Source organism: Larimichthys crocea, chromosome I, assembly GCF_000972845.2.
Source record: "Larimichthys crocea isolate SSNF chromosome I, L_crocea_2.0, whole genome shotgun sequence".
NCBI lineage: Eukaryota > Metazoa > Chordata > Actinopteri > Sciaenidae > Larimichthys > Larimichthys crocea.
Genome location: NC_040011.1, coordinates 31,293,705 through 31,309,565, shown reverse-complemented (window position 1 = coordinate 31,309,565; position 15,861 = coordinate 31,293,705).

Below are 15,861 nucleotides of genomic sequence, written 5' to 3'. Positions count from 1 at the left end.
CAATCCCCAGGCGCTGGAGACTGGCTGCCCACTCCCCAGTTATAGTTAGGAGGGGTCAAATAATAAGGACGAGTTTCCTCACAGGGATAAATAAACTGGACTTACTAACCTCCTGTGGCCGTGTCGTGGCCTCCTCTGGCCCCAGTGTCTGATCTGCTGTAGGTCTCGTATACAGCAAGGACATCATCCGGAACACAGGAACGTTTTTCACTTGCTTTGCCTCAAACAATACAGGGGTGCACTTGTTTGTCCCTGCCCCTGAATGTAATATAATGTAATGCACACCTTTATTAAGGGCATTCTTGCCGGTGTTAACTTATTTCACTGAAGAACATTCAGAACCTTCAGGGTGTTCCTGTATGAGCCATTTCCAAAACTGATACCAACCTTCAGACAGCTCACCCAACCTCTGTCTGAGGCCCACACTGCGGTGATTCCATGGTGCCAGAAGAGGTTAAGCCAAACCGGGCCAAGCCACCAGGAGTTCAGACTTCAGGAGCAGGATCGGCCAGATGAGTATGTCGAAGTAGGCACATCCAAGTAGGAGACAAATCACAGTGGATTGCATCTTCCATCCGAGCTAGGAACACAAGAAACATAAGCAGTCAGAAGATCAGACAGGTTGTAAACAAACCCCAAGGTTATCCAGACTTCTCTGAAAGAGCAAATCAAAGGGAATGATTAAAATGATGATACAGTTATTTGTTAGAACCCATTCAACATTTTTGAGGTGCTAATTTTCAATGTGACCTCTGAATCCAGAGGTTTAGCTGATCTGTTGGCTTGATTACAACCTGTCTGACTGGAGCTTGTTGTTCTGTTCTTCTTTGTGGTGATGAAGTTGTCTCATTTTCACAGTGTAATTGCTGTGGGCCTCAAGACATGCACAAAAAGCACTTGTGCTGCATCTACCTCTCTGCTGTCCATCAGTATGCATAGTCATACACACTCACACAACCTGAATCATATATCACGCATAATCCTGTTATGCCTGTGCATTATACAGAACCAAAAGGACACTTGTGTTTGCAGAATGAGCCAGTAAAAGCTGAAGCAGACAGACAGGCAGCTTTAGCTCCACAGCTGGTGAGGAAGGAGCTCTCTCCCACTGGGTGACATCAACAGGGCCCCGGTACTCTCAGCTTCACCTGGCCAGGCCCCCAGCTGGCCGGGGCCACAGAAGGTGCTGCTGCCTGCAGATGTTGTTTACTTGAGGACTTGAGGGCTCAGTCCACCAGGCAGCTCTTTTTGATTTCAGTGTTTGGCAGATGCTCTGGTCTCGTCTCTGGCTGCGGCTGCAATACAAAACAAAACCCTTTTGAAATGCGTATCGTGTTCCTCCTGTTGAGGGTTGAAATATTTGGAGCTTTTGTTAAACATGTTTGTTGAGCACTAATGCCCTCAGCTGTAGGCAGGTCTCTATGTTTACATGCACAGAGGATTTCATTCATAAATAACCTGATTTTGGGTCAAAGCTAAACTGCAATAACACAAAAACCTGCTCATATTAAACTGGTTACAGTAGTGTGGTATCATAATTGATCCTTTCACTGCTGGTTTGCACCATCTGTTTAAACTTGCAGGATTATGGAAGCATTCAGATGCAAACAAACCACGACACCAAGCGCTACTTCTTTCTTTTGGGACACCCTTCTCTACAGCTCCTCAGCCAAAGAGGAAAAAGGAGACTGTCTGCTTGATTAATGTTAACAGGAAATCCTATCACTAGGATTCAAACAAAAGGTAACCCGCTTCAATGAGGTTGACCCTGTTTGTCCTTTTCATATAGAATCTGCAAAAAGCATTGCATGAGGCCAGATAAGAGTATACTTGTTCATATGTGCATATGCACCTACTACCACCGGAGACATGATAAACAGTTAAATGGACAGTCTCTGTCAGACAGACAAGACAAGACAGATCATCATGTGTTCACAGAGGGAGCATATCTGTTTCCTCACAATGTGCCAGTCACTGCATGACGTGGTTAATGAAAGGTGAAAAACTGTCCGATGCAGCATTCTCATGTTGAAAGGTGAGGCTCAGGCTGAGGGTGCTTCACATGCTGTTCGCTGATCGGATCACTTCACTTGAAGCACGTTGACACCCTGAGGCTGCACAGCAGGAACATGTCACAAACAGGTTTGTTGTTTTATTATTTTCTGTTCAACACAAAAGAGAAACATTGACACTTATTTAATTATGAAATGTCTCTTTCATCCTTTTGTGTTATAAGTCATTTTCACACACAGCACATCATAAGATCATGCACCAACAAGGTGAGCTCAGTGGAGAAGATCTGAGTGCAGTACAATGCTCTTGTCTCTGCCCACAGGAAAATACTGACTCAATGATGTATAGAGAGAGTGAGTTTCTTAAAGGAACATTGTCTGAAATATGTTTGCTCTAACTCACTCCAAAACTCTTTGAGGGATCATTTTCAGTTTTCAATCAGATAAAAACTGAAAGTTATGTTATCAAAAATCCAGTCCTAAACTGATTCTAATAAATTTGATCTGTAATTAAAGTTTGCAGAGATTATTTCTGCATGCCCCAAAAAATCAGGACAATCATCATCACCATATTGCACATTTCCCTAATCACTAGTGTTTACACTACTGAGGAATATACCAGCATGAAAAGAGGATGTTACACTGTCACCCAGTGCAATGCTCTGGGCCTTTTATGTGTTTTTAATAGTTTTTAGATGGCAATCAAAAGGTGATAGAGACATCGATAAAACAGACCATAAACTTTAGTTCATTGTATGTACCGACTGTAAATGCACAGTCCTCCTCTGACTCGCTGGTTTGTGTTGTGCAAACACCTGCAATGCCAACTTGTCATTGTAAGCTAAGTAAGTCTTGATGTGGATGGTGGCTCGATGAGTCTTTATTGGATTTTAAACAGGTTCATTAAGTGGACGAGTCTACCCGTGTGAGCTGCACCAATCCTGTGGAGGAGGAGCGAAAAATGAAATTAAGCCACCAGGTTTCAGATGGCACATTAGCATAACTGTAGCACTCAGCTAAGTGATCCTGGCATTAATTTGGTTGGCCTGCTTTGCATAAATACAAATTACGGATTGGGGCTGTGGTAAAAATGTCAGCAGGGAACGGGTTGGGGGGGTTATGGGTGCTGGGAGGGAACGGGCTGATGTGTGGAGAGCGGATCAAGGCAGGCTTCACGCAAGGTTGAGTTAATACCATGGGGTGGCCGTGCAGGCGAGGGATTTTATCTGCTGAACTAGTAGTTAGCAGAAAAGCCTGAGCTCATGTCCATCTCCCTGTCACTGTCTGGGCTGCAGGGTTGGCTGCATTCTGTACAAATCAGCATATACTTTCACTTCAATATGTCTGTCCCAGCGAGGTGTGACAGTGTTTTCCAATCAGACACTTAATGAACATACCTGTCTGTTTATGCGGCCAAAAGTATGCAGACATCCAAACATATGATTGATGAATATCTCAATGCAGCCACTGATTTAGTCCAATTAAGTCTGGCTACATCCCACAGGTGTTGGCTGTGGTGATCAGGGCTCCATGAGAGGCCAGGCAAACTGGGAAAACATTTCTTCATGGAGGTGGCATTGTGCAGGGGGACACTGTCCACACTTCACTGCATGCATCAAGAAGTTTTGTCAAACTCTTCTCAGAGTCACATATGAAACTGCCTGCCTGACTCGCTTTTTTAGTGATGATGTCAACAATCCATACCAGCTTAGAAATTATGTAAATGAGTCCATCCTAATAACTTCACGCGTCCTAATAATCATCATGTTTAGACATCTAAGGTTACTGTGCACACAAGCTCACATGGCTCCATGGCAACAATATACTTCCTGGAACTGTAGCTCTAAAACTGAGCATAGTTATCTCAAACAGAAATTAATAAGAGCAGGAGATACATTGACCATACACTGTGTGTGTGTGTGTGTGTGTGTGTGTGTGTGTGTGTGTGATGAACTGTGACTTTTATACAATGAAATCACACACACACACACACACACACACACACACACAGACGTATGGACCAGTGTTAACACTCAAGGATTTACTTTTTACCTTCAAGAGCTCATTATAAATCTCAGAATATTAACAGCAAATAAAAAGATTAATTAGGTGATATTTATGTATTCTGTACACTCTCTAAGAAAAGAAGCACATGACCTGGAGTAGTCTTCCAGCTCTGGAGGTCATTTTTTCCCCACCACTTCATCTACCCAGTTACAAAATTGAGGATGTTCTTGCTGTGTTTGGTTGTTTTCAATGTTGCAGACCAAGTCTTCTTTTCTCTCTTTTCATATGGCTAGATAAACCTGCAGCCTTAACCTCAGCCAGCTTCCCTATTATTTGTCTGCTCAATGTCGGAAAGAAAGCAACACTGGGGAGGAGGAAGGAAGAGAAGGAAGGAGTGGAAGATATGCATTGGAGAGAGGGAGAGAGAGAAGAGAGAGAGTGGTCTCTTAGATCTGTGTGTGTGCGTGTGTGTGTGTGTGTGTGTGTGTGTGTGTGTGAGAGAGAGAGAGAGAGAGAGAGAGAGAGAGAGAGAGAGAGGGAGATTAGTTATTTCACTCTAATAGCGAAGGAGAGGGACTTCATTAGCCAGGCCTTGACTGATGTGCTCATCAGACGCAGCGGTTGATGCATGATAAAAAAGGAGAGTGAGCGAGGGAGAGATATGGAGGAGGGAATAGAAAGAAAGGGAACGCGAGAGGGAGAGAGACCGAGGAAGATGAAGGGGAAGAGAGATGAGGGAGGTGGGTGGGACGGACAGAAGAGAATAGAATAAAGGCAGAGAGAGCATAGGGAACGAGGAGTGACGGAGGAAATAGAGAGGGAGTGACAGTGAAGTGGAGAGAGGGGAGACAAAGGCTTGGTTGATCGTGCACAGAAGCTCAGAGTGAACCCTCTTGTCATAGAGCATCCTGTCACAAAGTACAGCCACTGTGAACATGGTTCAGAGGAAAGACAGAGTAAATGAAACAGGTGGATGAAACAGGCTGAGAAGATCTCACAACTTAAAAAATGCTGTGTCTCACTTGTCCTACTTGCATACTTACACTTGTTATTTTAGGTCCATAAATATTGTTGATTTTACCTATAGTCAGTGTACTGTGAGTACCCGGATGATGCACTCATGCCGGACACTTCTCACACTCTGTGGTTGCCACTTTGGCTATGTGGTAGAAGGGACCACCCGCAATGTGAGGCACTCACTTACATACTTACATTTTTATATTCTCATTTTGGCAGGCAGATGTTGGTGCTGAGGAGCCACCTGGTTGCACTTCGGCAAAGCGGTAAAATGTTGCAATCATAATTTCTGTTCAGTGCAGACTGACTACTTTTACACCAGGAAGTACTTAGTGTACAAAGTGCACAACACAGAACTGTACTAAGAGAAGTATCTCAACTGAGACACACACTCAACACAGTGTATCACTCTTTGTGAGAGGATGCTATAAAGATCATATCATTAGCATCGTCAGCCATTAAAACCACAAGAGCAGTTGGTTAAAGGAACAGTTCAAAGGAAACATCAGCAGCTCAGCAAGCAGGAGAATTCAGCTTTCTTGGTCAATGTAACATGCAGAGAGAGAGAAAGTTGAACTATAAGAAACAACGAAGATCAGCACCTCTGTAACACAGTGCTAAACTATTGCTTTAAAGTATGTGTACAGGCAATTCTTTCAAAATACATTAAATATGTTGTAAAATAGTGTCTGAATGTTCTGAATGAACATGTGAAAAGACTTTGAATGATATATTACTGAAATGTGGAGTCAGAGGTTCAAACCGTTTTTCACCAGTTTTCAGTCCAGGATTTTGTGGGCGGTCCTAAAAGGTGGCTCGATGATGCATTGAGGCCACCCTGACCCACAACAGTATAAAAGCCATCAGCGTGTTAGCATCTATGCTTCTCTGTATCCTAGTTATTATTCTTGTTTACACTCAGTTGCTAGCTAGCTCTGCCTTTGAAGTGCTGTAAATGCATTTTCCCTGGATGAACAGCTTTATTTAAACTTCCTTCCTGTAACAGCATCTCCCAACCACCCACTGTAGGTGCGCTGTGCTGCCGGTCATTTTTTTCAAAAGACAGCAGCAGAGAAACAACTGCAAAGTAATGATAATATTCCACACAGTGCGTTGTTTCATTAATGTACATAACATATTGAGAGAGAGACAGACAGACAGACAGACACATTCATAAAAGTGTTGATATTAATGATCATTCAAATTTGTCTGGATGGTTAATAACACTTTCTTCTTTGGTCTGATGAACACATATTCATTCTGACTTTACACAGACTGTAAACACAATGAATGAAGAAAATAATACCTTCCCAAAATGCTCTTTCTTGCCATGCATGCAATACTTTTTTTTTTCTTTTGGAATAGATAGATTTCTGCTGCAGCTTCTTACTGGACTTAATCCCCAGACGAGTGTTTTGTAGGGTCAATTTGAAGTTTCAATTTAAGATTTACTGCCTACTATAATCTTGCAGTCAAAATTTGGATTACTTCAGATGCTGATAGGCTGATACTCATGTCAGTTCATCAAACTCCCAAACATACCTAGTTTGAGATTAATCAAAATCAAAAGAATTTAAATTCAAACCATGTCAGACATAACCTCTTCATCCTGCTGCCGTCTTGCAAGCGATACAGAAGTATCCACTGCCGTGCCAACAGAATGCAGAGCAGCTTCTCTCCTCAGGCTGGACTCCTCAGCTGTGCCTTTACATTCCACTATTAACAAAAGATAAACCTGACACATGTGATGGGTAGAGCTCCCCCTCCCTCCTCTGCCTGTTTAGTATATAATAGCAACATATATTTTATGTTCTAACTCTGGGTAGCATGCAGCATACATTGATTTATCATTGTACAACTCTGTCTTGTACGATAAATAAATTGACTTTGATACCTGGACACCCTCTGAAAGTGTTTCTTCACAGAAGAAGTGGCTGTGGTCAACTTGGATTCATGTCAGTTACAATGTGCTCCAGGAAAAAAAAACAGCATTAAAAATGTGAACAGAAACTTCTCAAAGCACCCCTGCAGCATAATTCAATCCTCTGCTGTCCATCCTGTATGCTCAGTATAGTCCACATTCATCATCTACTCACTGCTACACTCTTACCATTTCAACTGTGGAGACACTGGATGGACACAAACACCCACAGAACCTCAAAGGGTTCACCACAAGATGTCGGGATTAGATAGACCAGGTTACAGTTTGGAAACCAGTCAAGTTCTGTGTCAGTTTATTATTTTTTTAATAGTTTTTGGACAACAATTGAGCTGTAGGGCACAGAGGAAGAACATATATCTGACAAACATTGTTACTTTGGGTCTTTTATTTGTTGACGTTGTTGAAATTGACGTAAAAATCTTCAAATTAAAACTGAACGTGTATGGACTTTAACCTCATGATACAGTGAAGCCAACACAACAGACTTTGTCCAAACACTTCACTAAACTAAATCTGAACACCAAAACTTAGAGAAAGCTCTCAGCATAAGGTGGTAGTAGGGTACAAATAAATGAGCTGGTCTTCAGAATAGCCGGCTTATCAAACTCATATTTAATAAACTCAACCATGGATTTTGCTTAAAGATTTATACCAACCTTTAAAACGGTAGGTTAAGAAATTCTGCTCTGTGAGTAAAAAGGTGGTCTTAGCTGTGTTTACTCCATACGACATCCTGAAGTGCTTTTTTGTGGCCAAATGATGCATGATAACATTTAAAGAAATGACATGTTTACATCTCCTTCCAAACACTGTACTGCGCACACCCTCGAAGCTCTGTGCTGAATGCAACAGGGCTGCTCCTTGTCAGCCTGCTGGAGCATATCACTTTGAGAAGTTTATTCCTGCAGCCACTTAGCCAACTCTGTAGATAAGGCCCCGGCGTTATCGCAGGCTCAAACCTCTGCTTCAAATTAAGCTAGTGGCCGTAAACAATATGCAAATCAGATCTGACCTGGTGCCAGCCAGCCACTCTGACTCTCTGAGCATATTCATGAAGTCTCCTTCAAGGCGACGTGCATTACAATTATGAGTTCAAATCACTCCCCTGCCCCACCCAGCCCCACCACAATCCATTTCTATGGACAGCCACAGTCCTGCTGTGATTCATGTTTATATCCCTTTTAGATATTGCAGCTGCTTAGCTGGATGATAGAGAGAGGGTGAAAGTATAAGAGGAGGTCTTAAATGAGAGCTGATTTATGTTCAGAGTAAACGCTTGCATCAAAGTTTCTTAGCCATACTTGTTGGCAAAAGCTGAAAGTTTTATAGTGTGTGGAAATAACTCAAGAAAGTGAAGTGTGTGTCCACTGCTTTATATTATTTCCACTGCAAACACACACAGCTTAATGTATCCTGTTCTATACAAACACACTTGTTTCATGTATTGTATGCTCTGAATTAGTATGTGCTGTACTCTACAATGCATTCAGTGTCAAATGTTGTACAGAACATGAGACTGATGATGATCAGCTCTGATGTCAAAGTCTGACTTTGTATTTGGCCAACCATCCACCCTGACCTTTGACCTTCTCTACACAAGGTTCTGTCATGTTAACAGCATCAGGGTATTTCCAGCTTTGCTTCTGAATCAGACAGAGCAAACGTGGATGAATATATTGTGGGAATACACACTGGTTACAGCCACATTCATACAGGATCCGGCCCTGTGGTAAAAAGCATGTTTATTCATTTGAGTTGTGGTCATTTGTTTTGTCGTCCATTTCGGCTTGCACCCCTGTGGCAGTCTGCGGGTGTCTGCCAAAAAATGCAGCGACCTGAGATGGAGAAGCTGATGTGGATTTAAAACTTTTGTAAAAATGTAGCACTCTGTCAGACAAACCTCCACAGACAGCCTAAAATGTCTCTGAGAGACTGTCCAAGAGGATTCATGGACTAAACTGATGCTCTACCTGTTGTGTTCCCACTTTGTTTATTTGTTTATTTCATGAATCAGCTTCAAAATCTGAGTCTTTACTAATTTAAAATACTCATTTAAAAGTGACATGAAGAAATTACATTTTATTTTAGTTTGAGGGAGAGACGGGGAGAAAGTGAGGTGTGGTCAAGAGACATAGACAGTGAATGAGAGTGAGCGAGCGCAGGCCTCGATGAAGCCAGTTCATTTACAAAAAATCAAATAAAAAATTATTTCCTGTTTGTTTCACTGTGGTTACATTCAACACAAATGGACACAGCCCACACAGCCCCTGATGCCCCTCACAGCACCACACACACCCTGTCTGAATGTGTTATCAAAATGTTGTTATGCTTTATAATACATTGTGTTGTTTTTATTTCCTATTCTTATTACTTTATTGCCGCAATTATTAATCTGACTTTTACTTTCAATGACTATGAAATGCATGTGGCTGTATGCAATGGTGGGTGGAGGGAAGACGTGAGAGGGTTGGGGAGGGTAGTGAGGGGAGGATGTGGTAGGTGACATATTTATATGGTAGGTCATATAATGAAAACACTGAATTCAAATAGTGTCTTTGCCTTTGTTGCCTTTATTTAGCTCAACAGCAGACACTGCCAGGCGTTTGTTTCTAATTAAATGTTTTAATAGACCTCGCCATACATACTAAATTAGCTGTTTATGTGAACTCAACACTCCATGTTCACCTGTGGTCATACCTATTTCGGCTCTTTGCTGTTTTTTTATTTTTTTATTTTCTTCACCAGAGATAACCAGAGATACTGTAGAGGTGCGTTCACTTTCCTCAGTAATAATTGCCCAGAAAGGGAGCAGTTTGCCAGGTTCTGTTGATCTCCTCTGCCATCATTTTTTTTCAGCTGCACATAGTATTAACACAAAAAACACATATACACACATTTACTCTCTCAACACGATTGTGTTTATGTACTCGGTTTCGCTTCTCCCATAGGGAAGTCTCATGACCCTCAACGAGGCGTTCACTGTGCCGAGCTGCAGGCTCCATGTACAGTTGCACTGACAGGAATAAGACTGCGACTTGGAAATACTATCAGCTTTGTGTATGTTGTATGTGGTGGGTGTCGACATTGCATTATGTCCAAATGTAGGAGGGTGTTTATTTGTATCAGTAGTTTGTGTGTGTGAAAGCATGATTTGTGATTTTCCACACAAGATTCTGAAAAGCAGCATGTGGGGAATTGGTCGAGAGCCGCTTACAAGTGGCTGTGTTCGCTGAAAGATGACTGGAGGATGGTGGGCCATCAGTTGGTGGTGCTGGTGTGTGTATGTTTGTACTTGTGCAATAATAGTTGAGGGCTGTTTGGGTTGAGTGTTGTAATTAGAGAAACAGCCTCCAGAGTGTGTTCACTAACAACGTCTGCTGTGTGGACCATAATATGGAATGGACAGAGGGAGATAATCAGATTGAGGTGATTTGCTTGGGTAAAGAAAGCGCTCTGCAGTCTAACACAGGCTATACATTAAAGCGTTAGACTGATGAGACAGATATTGATCTTTGATTAGCCTTTTGAACCACATTTTCTCCTTTCATTTTCCCTCAAGTCCCTGAAAGTAAAAAAAAAAAAAAAAAACGATTTTTCCACAATAACATTGTACTGCATATCATATCTGCTTGTTCCAACACTTCAGCTATTTTACACACAAAATGGTTTGCAAGTGTTGGTGTCTGGAAAGCCTTTCAACACACTAATCTGTGATTTCAACTAAGCCTCCTTGATCATTTATTATTATCTCACTGGTACCTTGAGCAGCACTGTCTTACTGCAGGACTGTGTTCAGTCTGAATACCTATTAAATCCTAATAAGTTAGGTGATCCCTCAAAGCTCCACCATCAGGTCAAACTTATTCATTTGTCCAATACTTTGGTTTGTGACTAAATGCCTCATGACCCATCAGCGTCAACTGTACTGTTCTAATTATGAAATGTTGGTGTGTAAGCATATTTGCGCTCTGAACTCAGACAGTGAACATGGTAAACATTAATATTGTCATTGTGATGCTCACTATGCACCCACACAGACTTTCTAGTGTGGCTGTAGACTCTTTATGTTGTTTAGTTACATAAGTTCTTACTCCTCTCTTAGTTACATCATTTAGTATAAAGATCTTTTCGTTGCATTTGGAATCCAGCACCCACTACAGGAGCAACAGACTGCCAGACCGCCATATGTAAGTACGTATGATTTCATTTTGATTTTTCATGTTCCGAAGAAAAAAAACTAAACGTACTATGATTATTTACATGTGTCTTTGTAGGTAAGTGAGATGATGTATGTATATATGTATATGTACTGTATGTATATGTAATGCATGTATATGTACAGTATGTATATGTACATTATGTATATGTAATGCATGCATATGTACAGTATGTATATGTAATGCATGCATATGCACTGTATGTATATGTACAGTATGTATATGTGCTGTATGTATATGTACAGTATGTATATGTACTGTATGTATATGTACATTATGTATATGTAATGCATGTATATGTACAGTATGTATATGTAATGCATGCATATGCACTGTATGTATATGTGCAGTATGTATATGTGCTGTATGTATATGTACAGTATGTATATGTACATTATGTATATGTACAGTAAGTATATGTGCTGTATGTATATGTACTGTATGTATATGTACATTATGTATATGTAATGCATGTATATGTACAGTATGTCTATGTAATGCATGTATATGCACTGTATGTATATGTACAGTATGTATATGTGCTGTATGTATATGTACAGTATGTATATGTACATTATGTATATGTAATGCATGTATATGTACAGTATGTATATGTAATGTATGTATATGTACAGTATGTATATGTAATGCATGTATATGCACTGTATGTATATGTACAGTATGTATAATGTATGTATATGTACAGTATGTATATGTAATGCATGTATATGCACTGTATGTATATGTACAGTATGTATATGTCCTGTATGTATCAGCAGATGGTGTACAAACGGTCTGCAGAGTGGCTGAAGACGTCACACTTGCATGTTTGTGTTCTTTCAGTTCAGCAGGTGTTTTTATAAACTCATCATATTGTCTCCTTTTGTTGCACTTCTAGATAATAAGCATTGCTGTTGTTGTCTGCAGTAAAATGTATCATAAAATCTATTTCATTTCCTCCACTGCTGTCACAGCATCTGAAGGTGAAGCTTGAACAGGTGAATGTCTGTCGTCATTTTGCAAAACACACTCCAGTTTGTCCAACTTTCATTCATATTAATAATATTAACAATAATAATAGTTATATATTATTAGTTATTCACATTATAAAAATGTAAATAGTCCATAATAGTATAAAGTATAGTTCCTTTGTCCTGTGTATGTTCTCCCCTCAAATGCAAACTGACTCATCTGCTTTCATAAGATTCTATTGATTTAAATAATCCACATTTACTTTCTCTCATTGAATTCTGCTCTGTTTAGTTCATTTGTAAATAAGCCATCCCTGTGTGATGAGTCAATGTAATTGTATCATATTTTTCTAGAAAATTTGTCAAATCTGACATTCGCTGTTGATGTTTTTGATACTTCAAAGATTTAACAGTCCAAAAATATCCATATCCTCCTTCAAAGACCCACATCTGTCAAATCTAACACAGTAAAACACATATGCACACAGAGACACACGAAAGACACCCTTTCATGCCCTGCAGCCATTCGTAAAAGGGTCAAGGGTACAATCTTTAAAGGAGCCATTGTTTGCCTGTTGTCTTCCAGCGGGGCAAAAAATCCAAAGCTGTGGCTACATTGAGGTCTTCCTGCCAAAGCTGTCTTTTCCTCCAAGGACATGACCAGACCCCCTAGAGTAGATGAGGACAGTGGAGAAATGGCAGCCCCAGACTACATAAACCAATGCAATGAACTCTTTTGTGACAGGTCTGACTCGCTGCTACTTTTAATTTTGTCTGGCCTTTGTTAGACTTCACAATACAAGAATACTACCCAGAATTAATTTGCCCAGTCCAAGGTTTTGGTGCATATGGCATATAGATTTAGAGTGCACCATAGCACAGACTGCACTAGTTAAAGTTACAAATGACCTCCTAATAGCATCAGACAAAGGACTCATCTCTGTACTGTTAGATCTTAGTGCTGCAGCAGCAGCAAGTCATAAACTAACTATAAACTGTAATGGAGATATGGTAGCAATAATGACAGTAATAATATATGTAGTGGACGTCATGCAGGATCACAGCAGCAGCCACGATCCACGAGAACCTGCTGGACGACAGACCACAGAAACTCTGGGGAAGAAGTTTAGTTAGTAACATGCATTAACATGCTAAGTGTTGTTGTTGTTAAGTGTTAGTATGTTAGTAATGATTCAGTGATTGCTGTATCATTTGAATTCATTTAAATTGGCAATTGGAGCTTGTAGCACAGATAAAGCCTTTCGTACTCACTGGACAAGCTTGAAGAAAGTGTGGAGTCAACAGCTGACAGTAAGATCTTCTAGAATTCACTTCAGGTAATTTAACTAGGATTAATTTTACTCTGCTGTACCCGAAACTGGATATCTTTTCTTGCATTTGGAATCCAGCACCCACTACAGGAGCAACAGACTGCCAGACCGCCATATGTAAGTACGTATGATTTCATTTTGATTTTTCATGTTCCGAAGAAAAAAAACAAACGTACTATGATTATTTACATGTGTCTTTGTAGGTAAGTGAGATGATGTATGTATTATGTATATGTACTGTATGTATATGTAATGCATGTATATGTACAGTATGTATATGTACATTATGTATATGTAATGCATGCATATGTACAGTATGTATATGTAATGCATGCATATGCACTGTATGTTATGTACAGTATGTATATGTGCTGTATGTATATGTACAGTATGTATATGTACTGGTGTATATGTACATTTGTTATGTATGCATGTATATGTACAGTATGTATATGTATGCATGCATATGCACTGTATGTATATGTGCAGTATGTATATTTGCTGTATGTATATGTACAGTATGTATATGTACATTATGTATATGTACAGGAAGTATATGTGCTGTATGTATATGTTTTTACTGTATGTATATGTACATTATGTATATGTAATGCATGTATATGTACAGTATGTCTATGTAATGCATGTATATGCACTGTATGTATTGTACAGTATGTATATGTGCTGTATGTATATGTACAGTATGTATATGTACATATGTATATGTAATGCATGTATATGTTTTTAATATTATTACAGTATGTATATGTAATGTATGTTATGTACAGTATGTATATGTATGCATGTATTGCACTGTATGTAATGTACAGTATGTATTCATGTATGTTATTGTACATATGTATATGTAATGCATGTATATGCACTGTATGTAATGTAATATGTCATGTGTGTATGTATCCGCAGATGGTGTACAAACGGTCTGCGAGTGGCTGAAGACGTCACACTTGCATGTTTGTGTTCTTTCAGTTCAGCAGGTGTTTTTATAAACTCATCCTATTGTCTCCTTTTGTTGCACTTCTAGATAATAAGCATTGCTGTTGTTGTCTGCAGTAAAATGTATCATAAAATCTATTTCATTTCTCCACTGTGTCACAGCATCTGAAGGTGAAGCTTGAACAGGTGAATGTCTGTGTCATTTTGCAAAACACACTCCATTTTTCCAACTTTCCTCATATTAATAATATTAAACAATAATAATAGTTATATATTATTAGTTATTCACATTTAAAAATGTAAATAGTCCATAATAGTATAAAGTATAGTTCCTTTGTCCTGTGTAGTTCTCCCCTCAAATGCAAACTGACTCATCTGCTTTCATAAGATTCTATTGATTTAAATAATCCACATTTACTTTCTCTCATTGAATTCTGCTCTGTTTAGTTCATTTGTAAAAAGCCATCCCTGTGTGATGAGTCAATGTAATTGTATCATATTTTTCTAGAAAATTTGTCAAATCTGACATTCGCTGTTGATGTTTTTGATACTTCAAAGATTTAACAGTCCAAAAATATCCATATCCTCCTTCAAAGACCCACATCTGTCAAATCTAACACAGTAAAACACTATGCACACAGAGACACACGAAAGACCCCCTTTCATGCCCTGCAGCCCTCGTAAAAGGGTCAAGGGTACATCTTTAAAGGAGCCATTGTTTGCCTGTTGTCTTCCAGCGGGGCAAAAAATCCAAAGCTGTGGCTACATTGAGGTCTTCCTGCCAAAGCTGTCTTTTCCTCCAAGGACATGACCAGACCCCCTAGAGTAGTGAGGCAGTGGAGAAATGGCAGCCCCAGACTACATAAACCAATGCAATGAACTCTTTTGTGACAGGTCTGACTCGCTTCTACTTTTATTTGTCTGGCCTTTGTTAGACTTCACAATACAAGAATACTACCCAGATTAATTTGCCCCGTCCAAGGTTTGGTGCATATGGCATATAGATTTAGAGTGCACCATAGCACAGACTGCACTAGTTAAAGTTACAAATGACCTCCTAATGCATCAGACAAAGGACTCATCTCTGTACTGTTAGATCTTAGTGCTGCAGCAGCAGCAAGTCATAAACTAACTATAAACTGTATGGAGATATGGTAGCAATAATGACAGTAATAATTAGTAGTGGGCGTCATGCAGGATCACAGCAGCAGCCACGATCCACAGAACCTGCTGGACGACAGACCACAGAAACTTGGGGAAAGTTTAGTTAGTAACATGCATTACATGCTAAGTGTTGTTGTTGTTAAGTGTTAGTATGTTAGTAATGATTCAGTGATTGCTGTATCATTTGAATTCATTTAAATTGGCAATTGGAGCTTGTAGCACAGATAAAGCCTTTCGTACTCACTG